Source organism: Macrotis lagotis, chromosome 3, assembly GCF_037893015.1.
Source record: "Macrotis lagotis isolate mMagLag1 chromosome 3, bilby.v1.9.chrom.fasta, whole genome shotgun sequence".
Classification (NCBI taxonomy): domain Eukaryota; kingdom Metazoa; phylum Chordata; class Mammalia; order Peramelemorphia; family Peramelidae; genus Macrotis; species Macrotis lagotis.
The window spans coordinates 283,152,070-283,163,560 of record NC_133660.1 but is presented as its reverse complement, the minus strand read 5'-3'; the positions used below and the strand labels follow the sequence as shown (position 1 = coordinate 283,163,560).

Genomic DNA, 11,491 nt, shown 5'->3' with positions numbered 1-11,491 from the left:
CATAGCAGCTCTTTTTGTAGTGGCAAAGAACTAGAGATTGGGGGGACGCCCATCCAGTGGGGAATGGCTGAACAAGTCATAGTATATGAATGTTATGGAGTACTATTGTTTTATAAGAAACCATAAATGTCGGACTCTAGAGAAGCATGGGATGAATTATAGGAACTGATGTGGAGCAAAGGGAGCAGAACCAAGAGAACAATGTCCATATTAACAACATTTGAGTTGATCAACCTTGATGGATGCAGCTCCTTCTCAGCAGTTCAGAGAGCTAGGACAACCCTAGGAGACCTGTTATGGACAATGTCATCCCCATCCATGCAGAGGAAGAAAAACAAAACAAAACAAAACAAAAACTGATGAACACTACATTTGCTTTTTTTTTTTTTTTTTAGATTTTTGTAAGGCAAATGGGGTTAAGTGGCTTGCCTAAGGCCACACAGCTAGGTAATTATCAAGTGTCTGAGACCAGATTTGAACCCAGGTACTCCTGACTCCAGGGCCAGTGCTTTATCCACTACGCCACCTAGCTGCCCAGTACATTCACTTTTTTTAAAAACTTCTCTTATGTACTTCTTTCCCTTAATCCTCATTCCTCATACTGAAAATGTCCAATCTGTAAACATGTTTAACACAAATGTATATCTGCAAATAGTCACCTGATGTTCACCACTGAGGGAAGGGGGGTGGGAAAGGAGGGTGTAAGGAAATTATGAAACTTAAAAATAAACATATACATATGGATGAATGTTGAAAAACTTGTAACATATATTTAGATAGATAAAATATCAGTTAAAAAAAACACAAGGCTGACTATGTCACTTCAGGATCAAATATAAAATACTGTCTGGCATTCAAAGCCCTTTATAACCTGGCTCCCTCCTACCTTTCCCTTTCTCCTAACACCTTACACTCAGATAAGTAGTGATCCTGGCCTCCTGGTTGTTCCCAGGCCTAGAATGTTCTCCCTCTTCTACCCCAACTACTCATCTCCCTGGTTTCCTTTAAGTACCACCTAAAATCTCCCTTTTTACAGGAAGGCTTTCCCAACCTCTCTTCACCCTGGTACCTTGCCTTTCTTGATTATTTCCTATTTACCCTGTTTATAATTTACTTGTATATGTGCTACTTATCTTCCCATTAGAATATAAGTTCCTTGAGGGCAGGCTCTGTTGTTTGTATCTTTTTGTACTCAGCACTCAGTACAGTTTGGCAGGTGGTAGTAAATGTTCCCCAAAATGAAGAAGAGTCCTCACTGAATTTTGACCTATTAGAAATAAATATGGGTCAACCTTTATCCTAATCAGAACAAACATTAAACCCAGAGCTTGTCCTAATCAGGGACAAACGTTACTATAGTTTGTCTTAAGAAAAGCAAAACCGCGCAGCTAAGTGACATAGTAGATAGAGCACTAACCTTGGAGTTGGAAGGATCTGAGTTCAAATCCAGATTCAGATACTTAATACTTACTTAGCTTTGTGACCTTGGGCAAGACACCTAATCCCATTACCTTGCAGCCCTTCTCCCCAAAGAGCAAAACAGAAAAAGTTAACAAGCACATTTATTGATATTTCTCTAAATTGAGGGGGACAAGGGGAGGTGGGACAGGTCTAATTAGAGAACCAGACTCCCCCAAATGGAGGTCTGCTGCCTGCTTTTTATAGCTTTTGGCCATCAGAAGCAATCTGAAGCATCACCTCTGGCTAGTCCAATCAAAGAAGGCCACTCAGGATGGGGAAGGGGCAAGGCAGGAAGGGGCAAGGAGAACTGATGTCAACTATGCCAGTAAAAAGAGTGCCTTATCCTAAAAGACCTTCAAAGTAATGGAGATTAGCAGAGGGGGCTCTTGATAGGATTAAGATGGCCAGCCTTGGTTCTGTTTACAATTGAGGGAGTCTTCTCCAAGTACCCTTTTCCATTATTAAATTGATTTGATTACAGGAGGCCCTTAGTATCTAAGGGAAAGATGGATTATTAAATTGACTTAATTATAGGAGACCTTTAGTATCTAAGTAAAATATCAATTATTAAATTGACTTGATTACAGACTTTTAATATCTGATTTTTTTTTTTTTTTGGTTTTTACAAGGCAATGGGAGGTTAAATGACTTGCCCAAAGTCACATAGGCAATTATTAAGTGTCCCAGACTGGATCTGAACTCAGGTCCTCCAGACTCTGGGGCCGGTGTTCTATCCACTGCATCACCTAGCTGCCCCCCAATTATTAAACTGACCTGATTACAGGAGACCTTTAGTATGTAAGTGAACGTTTGACCTCACTCACCAAACTGCTTAGAGACCCAGAAATATAATTATTGGAAGGGTAAAACTCTCTGTTGACAATGCTTAATAAATGTTTGCAGACTTGATAGATTGTGTTTGTGTTTGATTCTTGAGATTATAGAGTGCTATTGGAGTTCACTGAGAGGGGAGGGAAGTTCAAGTTGTACTCTAGGAAGAGAGTGGATTAGGAGGGAGACCTCACACCTTTCCTCATACCTTTCCTGAGATCTGTAGGTGTGACTGGTTCAGAAACTTCCTTCTCATTCCCCTGGGGAGCTGAGAGGTAGATGACTCCAGAGAGCACATAGTTCATTTCCTTTCTTCTTCTCTCATTCTGTTTAAGAAAATGCAATTACTGTAGTTTGTGTAGAAGTCCTACCCCTCCCTCTGCCCTCTGCCACTTCCACATCATCTCTTTGGCAGCATAACTAACTTCTTGTTTGAGCTCTGCCCTGCTTGCCCAGAGATCAATCACCCAATCCGGGGACTTGTTGTCCTTAGCAATCTGGCCCTGAGTCATTCTCTGGAAGTTGCCCTCCCCACTTGTCCACAAAGGATATCACAGTCATACCTGCAGGTGCTCTGCCCAAAGGAATATAAATTTTGATCTCTGAAACCTCACAAGATATCTTAGGGTTTACCAGCTACATTTCTAACTCAAGGACCATGCCTTAAAACCCAAATCACTCTGGATTGGCCAACTATGGGTCCAAGGTCAAACCTCATTTCGTTATTGTTTGGGTCCTGATGGCTCAGTGTGGAAGTAAATAGTTACTGTTTCTGATTGCCCAGAAAAGTATGAACGTCTTCCCCTCCCAGATTGATTTCTTTTTTTTTGAATAGGTGAAGAGGCCATTCATTGCCTCATTTCTTCCCTTCCTTAATCCTTGAAAGGGTCCGGTTCTCCCACTGCACCCAGGGCCATCTCCAGTCATTCTGATTCACTTGTCCCAGGTGGCTCTGGAGGAGAAGGTGTGGCTGTTGACTTTGTACAGCATCCCCTCACTTAGATCCAGTTCATGTGTTTCTCATGGCATCACCTCCCTGATACTATGGTCCTCTTGAGAACAAACAAGCCATCCCCTCACAAACATCACTGAAGCCCTTGTTTCTTGGTTTTGGCTTGGTTTTTGCGGATCAATGGAATTAAGTGACCGGCCTAAAGTCAGAGCAGCTAGTAAGTGAGACTGGATTTGAACTGAGGTTCTCATGACTCCAGGGCTGGTGCTCCCTCTCCTGTGCCACATCAATGCCCCAAAGTCCTTCCTTGTAAGATGGAAGCACAATTAAGCAATCAAACGTAGAACACTCTCCTCTGGAAGTTTCAATGCTTCTGGGTGGTTAGAAGGCCCTCTCCTCTAACCAGGAGAAAACAGGTATAAACCTAATCTCTGTTCATAGCCTGAGATCTATTGAGATCTATACAGTCTAGGGAAGGGGGAGCTGCCAACATCAAGGTTGGGGAAAAAAACCCAAGGGAGGTTCAGTTGGCTGGCTTAGCCAACATGTCCCAGGACAATTTCTCACAGAGCTCCATGGAAAGAGATAGGAAGATGGAAAAGAGGAGAAGGTTCTATTATATTTGTGTTGTTCAGTCATTTTTCATTCATGTCTGATCCCATCTGAGTTTTTTTTTTAGGTTTTTTTTTTGTAGGGCAAATAGGGTTAAGTGGCTTGCCCAAGGCCACACAGCTAGGTTATTATTAAGTGTCTGAGGCTGGATTTGAACCCAGGTCCTCCTGACTTCAGGGCCGGTGCTTTATCCACTGTGCCACCTAGCCACCCCTACCATCTGAGTTTTCTTGACAGAGATTTTCGAGCAGTTTATCATTTCCTTCTCCTCTCATTTTACAGATGAGGAAACTGAGGCAAACAGGATCAAGTGACTTGTCCTAGGTCAAACAGCTAGAACATGTCCAAGCCAGATCTGAACTCAGGAAGATGAGTTTTCCTGACTCCAGGCCCAGGGCTCTGTATACTCTATGGCACTAGTGGTGCCCCTTCTATTATTCATACACTCTATACTTTTCAGTTAAAGGCCCAATAGATGGGCCTTTCCTTCATTTCCAGGTTTCTGTTTGTTGTTTTGTTTTTGTTTCCACAGAGTCCTACCTTGACTGTCTTGGTACATATTGGGTTTTTATGTCTGTCTTTACCCTCCTTTGGGATGTGCTCAGTGGTGGGATCATTGAGTCAAAGGACAAGAAGTCTAGTGACCTTTCTTGCCTCATTCCAAACTGATATCAAAAGCACTTGATCCAATTTACTGTCCCACTAACCCCTCTGCCCTCTGCCATAGATCCTCAGGTACTGGTCATCTTTGCCAAATTGTGGGGTGTATTGTAAATCCTTGTGACCTTAAGTCATTCCCCCCTTTTATTTCTCAAAAAGAAAATTTGGCATCTGGTGCACAGTCTTCTCCAACTCTATTTCTACCTGCCTGCCTTGGGGCTTCAAAATGCATATTGATGTCCCCTTAGACAATGACGGTCACATCCTTGATCTGACCATCTCCTACAGCAGTTCCAACTCTGAGTCGAACTCTGAACTCTTACCTGATCACAACCTCTCCACTTCTCTCTTTGCTTCACTCCTCCTGAATCTATCTTTAATTGTCCCCTGGCCTCCATCCTAGGGTTGGCTTCTCATTCTGTCTCTTCAAACCCCAAATGTGGGTTCCCCCCTAGTTCTTCCTACCCTCCACTCCTAGCCCATCTCTGCTCCTACTCAGGTGCTCTTGGACATTCTCCTGCTTCCTCAGAATGAGGGAGGATCCAGGAGATCCAGAAGGTGCCTCTTCCTCAGACAGGCCAGAGTTAGAGCTGGATCAAGTCTACTTTGGTTTGTACTCTTTGTTTGGGTTTCTAGGCACTGACTAGATTAATAAGTCACAAGACTATCAAGAATTCTTTATATATTCTCTTTTAAAATTTTGCTTTATTTTCGGTTTCAAATTCTTTCCTTCTACTTTCTTCCCCATTCATCGAGAAGGCAAGAAATACATTACCCAATAGATATACAGAGTATCAGGCAAAACCTATTTCCACGTTTACCATGTTGTGATGGGGTCTCTGCCCAGTTCTTCCTGTCTTGAAATGTTTCTAATTACCAAAGATTATTGAATTCACCACTTAAAAATGTTTTTAAGAAAGGAAAAAAAAAAAGGGAATCGTATCCAATTAATGGGGTGGCATTGTCTGAGAGAAGCCCTTAGGATGGGATCTGGAAAGGATGAAAGGGATTTTATATTGCTAGCAATCTGAGCTATTCCAGATATCTCTAGGCTCCTGCTGAACTGGGGGCCAGAGGTATCCCCAAGGGCAGGTTAGGAGATAGCAGGGTGCAGTAGCAATGACTTCTTTTTTTTTTAATTTTTGCAAGGCAATGGGGTTAAGTGACTTGCCCAAGGCCACACAGCTAGGTAATTATTAAGTGTCTGAGGCCAGAATTGAACTCAGGTCCTCCTGACTATAGGGCCGGTGTATCCACTGCATCACCTAGCCACTCAAGGGGATTGCTTCTTGCTATTTGTGGACAACCCCCTTTGGCTCCAGCTTCAAAGATGTGATGCCAAGGAGGGATGGGAGAGCCAAAGTCCCTCCCTAGCCACAGAGAGTGATGGTACCCATATGGCTTCTTAGCCTTGCCTCCTCTATGTCTTTTGGCTCTGGCTGCCTTTGGGTCTTTGTGTTTACCACCCCACCCCCCCAGCATCCTGAGGGACTGGCCTCTTGTGCAGTGGTTGTGTTGGTAGCATCCTGTTAAGTGGGCAGCATCAGAGTGATGAAGCCATTAGAAGATATTTCTTGGTGTTTGATCTGACTGGGCTTTCTTGGAGACTAGATAATTAACAATCTTGCAGAAAACCAAGTTTACTCCAATAAGGTTTAAATGAATAGACTCCCAATGAATTGTACTAGAAATGCCATGTACCATATGACAGGCAGCTAGGTGGTGCTATATTGCTATATTGCTCCATGCTGGGCATGGAGTCAGGAAGACTCATCTTCTGGAGTTCAAATTTCATCTCAGATAACTTACTAGTTGTGTGACCCTGGGTAAGTCATTGAACTCTGCCTCAGTTTCTTCATCTATAAAATGAATTGCAAATTGCAAATCATTGCAGTATCTTTGTCAAGAAAACCTCATATGGAGGTCATGGAGAGTCAAACAATACTGTAAAACCAGACAAATAAACCACACCATAATTCTTTTTTTTTTTATGCTTAGCATTCTCTATTCTGTTTAATAAGGATTCTATTTCAACCCTAATTAATGTGTGCATATTTTGAGCGTTTTTTTTAACTTCCCTACTTCCTCAACCCCTTTCTTTGGAGGAACCCTAGAGTCAAAGGTGACATTACTCCAAGGGGTAGCTTTCCTCAGGAAGCCCCAGTGGGGATGATGAATGTGAAAACTGGGGAGCTTATCTCCCCTGAGCTTTCCTAGAGCTGAACCTCAGACATGCTGGGAGATCAGAGAAAGGACAGGATTAGGCTCTAGCCAGGCTTGAAAACATCCAGTGGAGAGCTGGTGATATAGAATTGCAACTCAAGAAAAGACAAACCCAAGCAAAAGATAGTCAGGCCTTGATTTCAAAGCTCTGCCATTCCAGTCATAGGTGACAATGGATAAAAGTGAGCTGAACTAGGGGACAGAGGACCCAAAAGTAGGAGTGAACACGTGGGGTAAAGGTTGAGCCAGGTTTGAAGAAAGAAGAGTTGGCACAGGCACCTCAAATGGAGGTCTCAGAGAGGACTGGCTGGGAGTTGTTGTTCTTTGTTCTTTAAGGAGCCAAATGACCTCACTACATTGGGTCAAGGTCCAGTGCATCCAGACGGTGGCTAATCAGCCTAATGACGAGCCCCAAGGCTCAAAGGCTGGGAACAAATTATCCCCATGAATATTTAGAGAGAGCATCTCACACTTCTGTGAAATCACTGTAATTCTGCTTCACTCATAGAGCACATCACCCTCTCTGATGAGGGCACACCATGGTGGGCAGTCTTGTGCTAGTGTCTCCTATGTCTCACAATCAATTTTTAAGTTCTTCAGAGAAACCTTGAGGGTGTCCTTGTACAGTTTCTGACTTCTAGGTGAATGCTTCACTTGGGTGAGTTTTTGTGTAAAATACTTTGTATAGTGTCCGTTTGGCATTTGAATAAAGTGGCCAGATGACGGAAGTGCTTTCTCTGAAGTAGTTGGAATGCTTAGCAGCTTAGCTCAAGAAAGAATCTTACCAAAAACCAACTAGATGATTTCGATTACATTAAACTAAAAAAGCTTTTGCACAGATAAAACCACTGGAACCAAGATCAAAAGAAATGCAGTAAATTGGGAAACAATCTTTATAACTAATGATTCTGACAAAGGACTCATTTCTAAAATATACAGAGAACTGAGTCATATTTTTAAAATGAAAAGCAGTCCCCAACTGACAAATGGTCAAAGGATATGCAAAGGCAATTTACAGATGAGGAGCCATAGCCATATGAAAAATTGCTCTAAATCATTAATTATTAGAGAAATGCAAATTAAAGCTTCTCTGAGGTACCACTTCACACCTCTCAGATTGGCCAATATGACCAGAAAGGATAATGATCATTGTTGGATGGCTTGTGGGAAATCTGGGACACTATTATAGTGTTGGTGGAGCTGTGAACTCATCCAACCCTTCTGGAGACCTATTTGGAACTACGCCCAAAGGGCAACAAAATTGTGCATACCCTTTGACCCAGCAATACCACTACTGGGTCTATACCCTGAAGAGATGATGAAAAAAGGTAAAAACATCACTTGTACAAAAATATTCATAGCAGCCCTGTTTGTGGTGGCAAAACAATGGAAATCAAGTAAATGTCCTTCCAGTTGGGGAATGGCTTAGCAAACTGTGGTATATGTATGTCACGGAACACTATTGTTCTATTAGAAACCAGGAGGGATGGGAATTCAGGGAAGCCTGGAAGGATTTGGATGGACTGATGCTGAGTGAGATGAGCAGAACCAGAAAAACATTGTACGTCCTAACAGCAACATGGAGGTGATGATCAACCTTGAAGGACTCGCCCATTCCATCAGTGCAACAATCGGGAACAATTTTGGGCTGTCTGCAAAGGAGAGTGACATCTGTATCCAGATAAAGAGCCGTGGAGTTTGAACAAAGTTCAAGGACTATTCCCTTTAATTTAGAAAAAAAACCATATCTTATTGTCAGATCTTGTTAAAAAATAAAAAAAAGAAAGTTAAAAAAAAAAAGAAAGAATCCTAGTATCTGGTATCATATCTTGTCAGGTGATATTCCTAAGACAATTTAAATGGAAGTGATTCCGTTTCCTGACGTGGCACTGGTGGACTGTCCAGGTTTCACAGGCAATAGCAATGAGGTCAGCACAATGGCTCTGTAGACCTTCAGTTTGGTAGTCAGTCTAATCCCTGTCACCTCCCACACTTTCCTTCCAAGCTTCCCAAACACTGAGCTCTGGCAATGTTTAGGTCAGTCTCATCATCTATGCAGACATCCCTGGAAAACAATACAGTCAAAAGAAAGAGCTTATTCACAGCATTCTCCATTTGCTGTAATCGATAGTTCTATGTGTGAATGGTGCACTGCTTACTGGGTGGGGAATCTCTGTTTTCTTAGTGTTAATTATCAGACCAAAATTAGCACAATCAGCAGAGAACCAAGCCATACTCTGTTGCAAACAAAAAAAAAAATCATACCTCAATTCTCCTTCCATTTTAGTCTTGGCTTGTAGCCTTTCCAAGTTAAATAATTTGCCATCAGCGTAGTAGATGACCTTGAAGCTGTGTTTGGTCTCATTGACAACATTGCTAAACACACCATGCTAAAATGCATGGAGGCAAGGACCCAGCCCTGATTCACTCCATTGGTGATTTGGAAAGCAGGAGAGCATCGGCCATCATCCAGAACCAGGCAAGCATGCTGAAAAGGAGGACTGTAAACGAAACCGTGAAATACTTTTATGCACAGATGCTTTATGGGTCATTATCAGTCTTTTTGGAGTCCACACTGGTCACTGATCCAAGTTCTTACATTTTCCACAGTTATTTTTCTGAAGGTCAATTTGAGTGTGTAAGGGGGTTGTCTCCATAATATAGATGAGACTCTTAACTGCGTGGCCAGATAGGATCTGAGTCTGGCACCTTTGCTGTTGTTTTTCATATTAGAAAGGGACCAATGATATCACAGATTTGACTTAAGGGAGGCAGAGTTGCACAGCCTTACCCTTCCAGAGTCACTGGAGTCTGGTAGCAGGACAACAGTCAGGACAATGGTGATGGCTGAGAATGCTTTTTTTCTTCTGTGATCTTTATAATGGAGGGCTTGAAAGAGGGGGAGAAAGAGGAATGGATTTGGAAATTAATGCCCAGGTCACACAGCTAGGAAGCGTTTGAGACCCCATTTGAACTCAGGGCTTACTGACCCAGTCTCATCCAAGAAAGATTATGGTATTCCCCAGTGTTCCCCAGTGAGTTTGGGGCCTGCCTCTCAGCTTTTCTCCACTCCCCAACTCCTGCCATCCTACCAGAGGACTCCTAAACACAACAGTGCTCCCTCAAAGACCCTGACCTCCCAGTTCCTCATTTTCCATGACTTCAGCCCCACACAGAAATGCTGGAACCCATGATCCACCATCACCACAAATGTTTCACTTCCATGTTTCTGATGATACTTTGTGGTCATCCTGGCTCTCAGTCTGCCCTGAAGGCCCCTGAAAGTCACCACATGTGACCTCCTCCACCCCACCCCCAGCCCTTGGTTCTTTCCGGGATGCCCCCTCTGCCCCAGCCACCCTCTTCTTCTTCCTCATCCTGAGCCCTTGGGTATCATTTCAACTCTCCCCCCATCCTTTTCTTTCTTACCCCACCAAGCCTCAACCCTAGAGTAGTCTTCCTCTGCCAAACTGTCCCTGTCACCCCCTCCCCGTATCTTCTGTCTCTTGATTCTTCCCCATCGCTCACAAACATGTCCATCCTCCACCCCCTCTGACACAATCCCTCCATCATTCACCTGGAACTGTTCTCTCCCAATGGCCTTTCCCCACCCAAAGGCCTTGACCTCTCTGCCCGCCTTGGATGCATTGACCACCCTTTTCTCCCAGAGGCTCTCCTTTCCCAGGCTGTCTGAGATCATTCCCTCTCAATCTCCTTGCCTGGCTCTTGTCAAAGTATAAGTTCCTAAACTAGATTCTTGGTTAAAAACAGGCTAATTTCTTTGGATTGTACTCTGCCTTTCCGACTCAGTCACCTTTGCCCCTGGGTGAGCCGTCAAGACCTGTGGGCATCTCTCCCATCTTAATGACCAACTCAGGAGGACAATGACCAGGACCTGGAGGACACCGCCTACCCAAATGGCAAGGAGCCATCAGTAGAAGTCAATGGTAGAAGGACGCAGCAGCTGAGGAGCACCGGGGCAGCCCCCAAGGAGGGCAATGACCAGACAAATGCTCCCCTCTCTCTTAGGCCGGATGGTCATCTTGGCCATCTCGGTAGCCTCCCCGGAGAGCTGAATGGTCAATCCCGGGGAACAAACCTTGGAGTCTAACCTCGGTTTCCTGGTGCCCAATTTCTCTTTTTAAGGTTTACAATCTTTCTCCTGGCCCCGGTCTTTGTGGGTCAGTCGTTGTCCAGTCGTGTCTGACACTCAGTGACCCCCATTGGGGGGTTTTCTTGGCAGACCCATGGCGGAGGGCTTTGCCATTTCCTTCTCCAGCCCATTTTACAGGACAGGAAGCTGAGGCAGACAGGGTTAGGAGACTTCTGGATTTGAACTCAGGTCCTCCTGTCTCCGAGGTCAGTGGTAGGATAGCTCTCCTCCCTCTCCCCATTTTTCAGGGGAGGATGCCAGGGGTACGTCGTGGGCTCCAGTGGAGGGCACATCTGAACCCGGGGCCCCCGACTCCAGTGCAGCCCTGTGCTTCTGAGACTCATGGCGGGTGGCCGTGGGCAAGTCATCTCCCCCTGCGCCTCCGTCTCCTAAAAGCCGCTGCCCCGCCCCCCTGCAGGCCGGCCCGGGCCCGGGCCGGGGCGGCCCTGGCTTAGCGCCCGCGGCGCGCCGGCCCCGCCCAGTCTGCCCACGTCACGGCCGGATGCGGGGCTTCCGTTCCGCTTCCGCCGTCCCGTCTTCCGCCCCGGCCTGCGCCTCCCTCCGCCCCCTCGAGCCCCGCCCCTGCGCGCCGGATCGGC

At 44.8% G+C, this 11,491-nt stretch overlaps 1 long non-coding RNA gene across 2 annotated transcripts; it reads right to left on the bottom strand.

Annotated features, from left to right (window-relative positions):
- Nucleotides 1–565: 565 nt before the first annotated feature.
- On the bottom strand, nucleotides 566–11,337 carry LOC141518778 (uncharacterized). 2 transcript variants are annotated; one of them, XR_012477285.1, is made up of 3 exons: nucleotides 10,554–11,337; nucleotides 9,005–9,628; nucleotides 566–2,618 (listed from the first exon to the last, which is right to left on the bottom strand). It is a non-coding gene; the product is annotated as an uncharacterized LOC141518778 (long non-coding RNA). The 2 variants fall into 2 exon arrangements; XR_012477284.1 differs by lacking the exon at nucleotides 566–2,618 and adding an exon at nucleotides 3,970–8,804.
- Nucleotides 11,338–11,491: the final 154 nt, after the last annotated feature.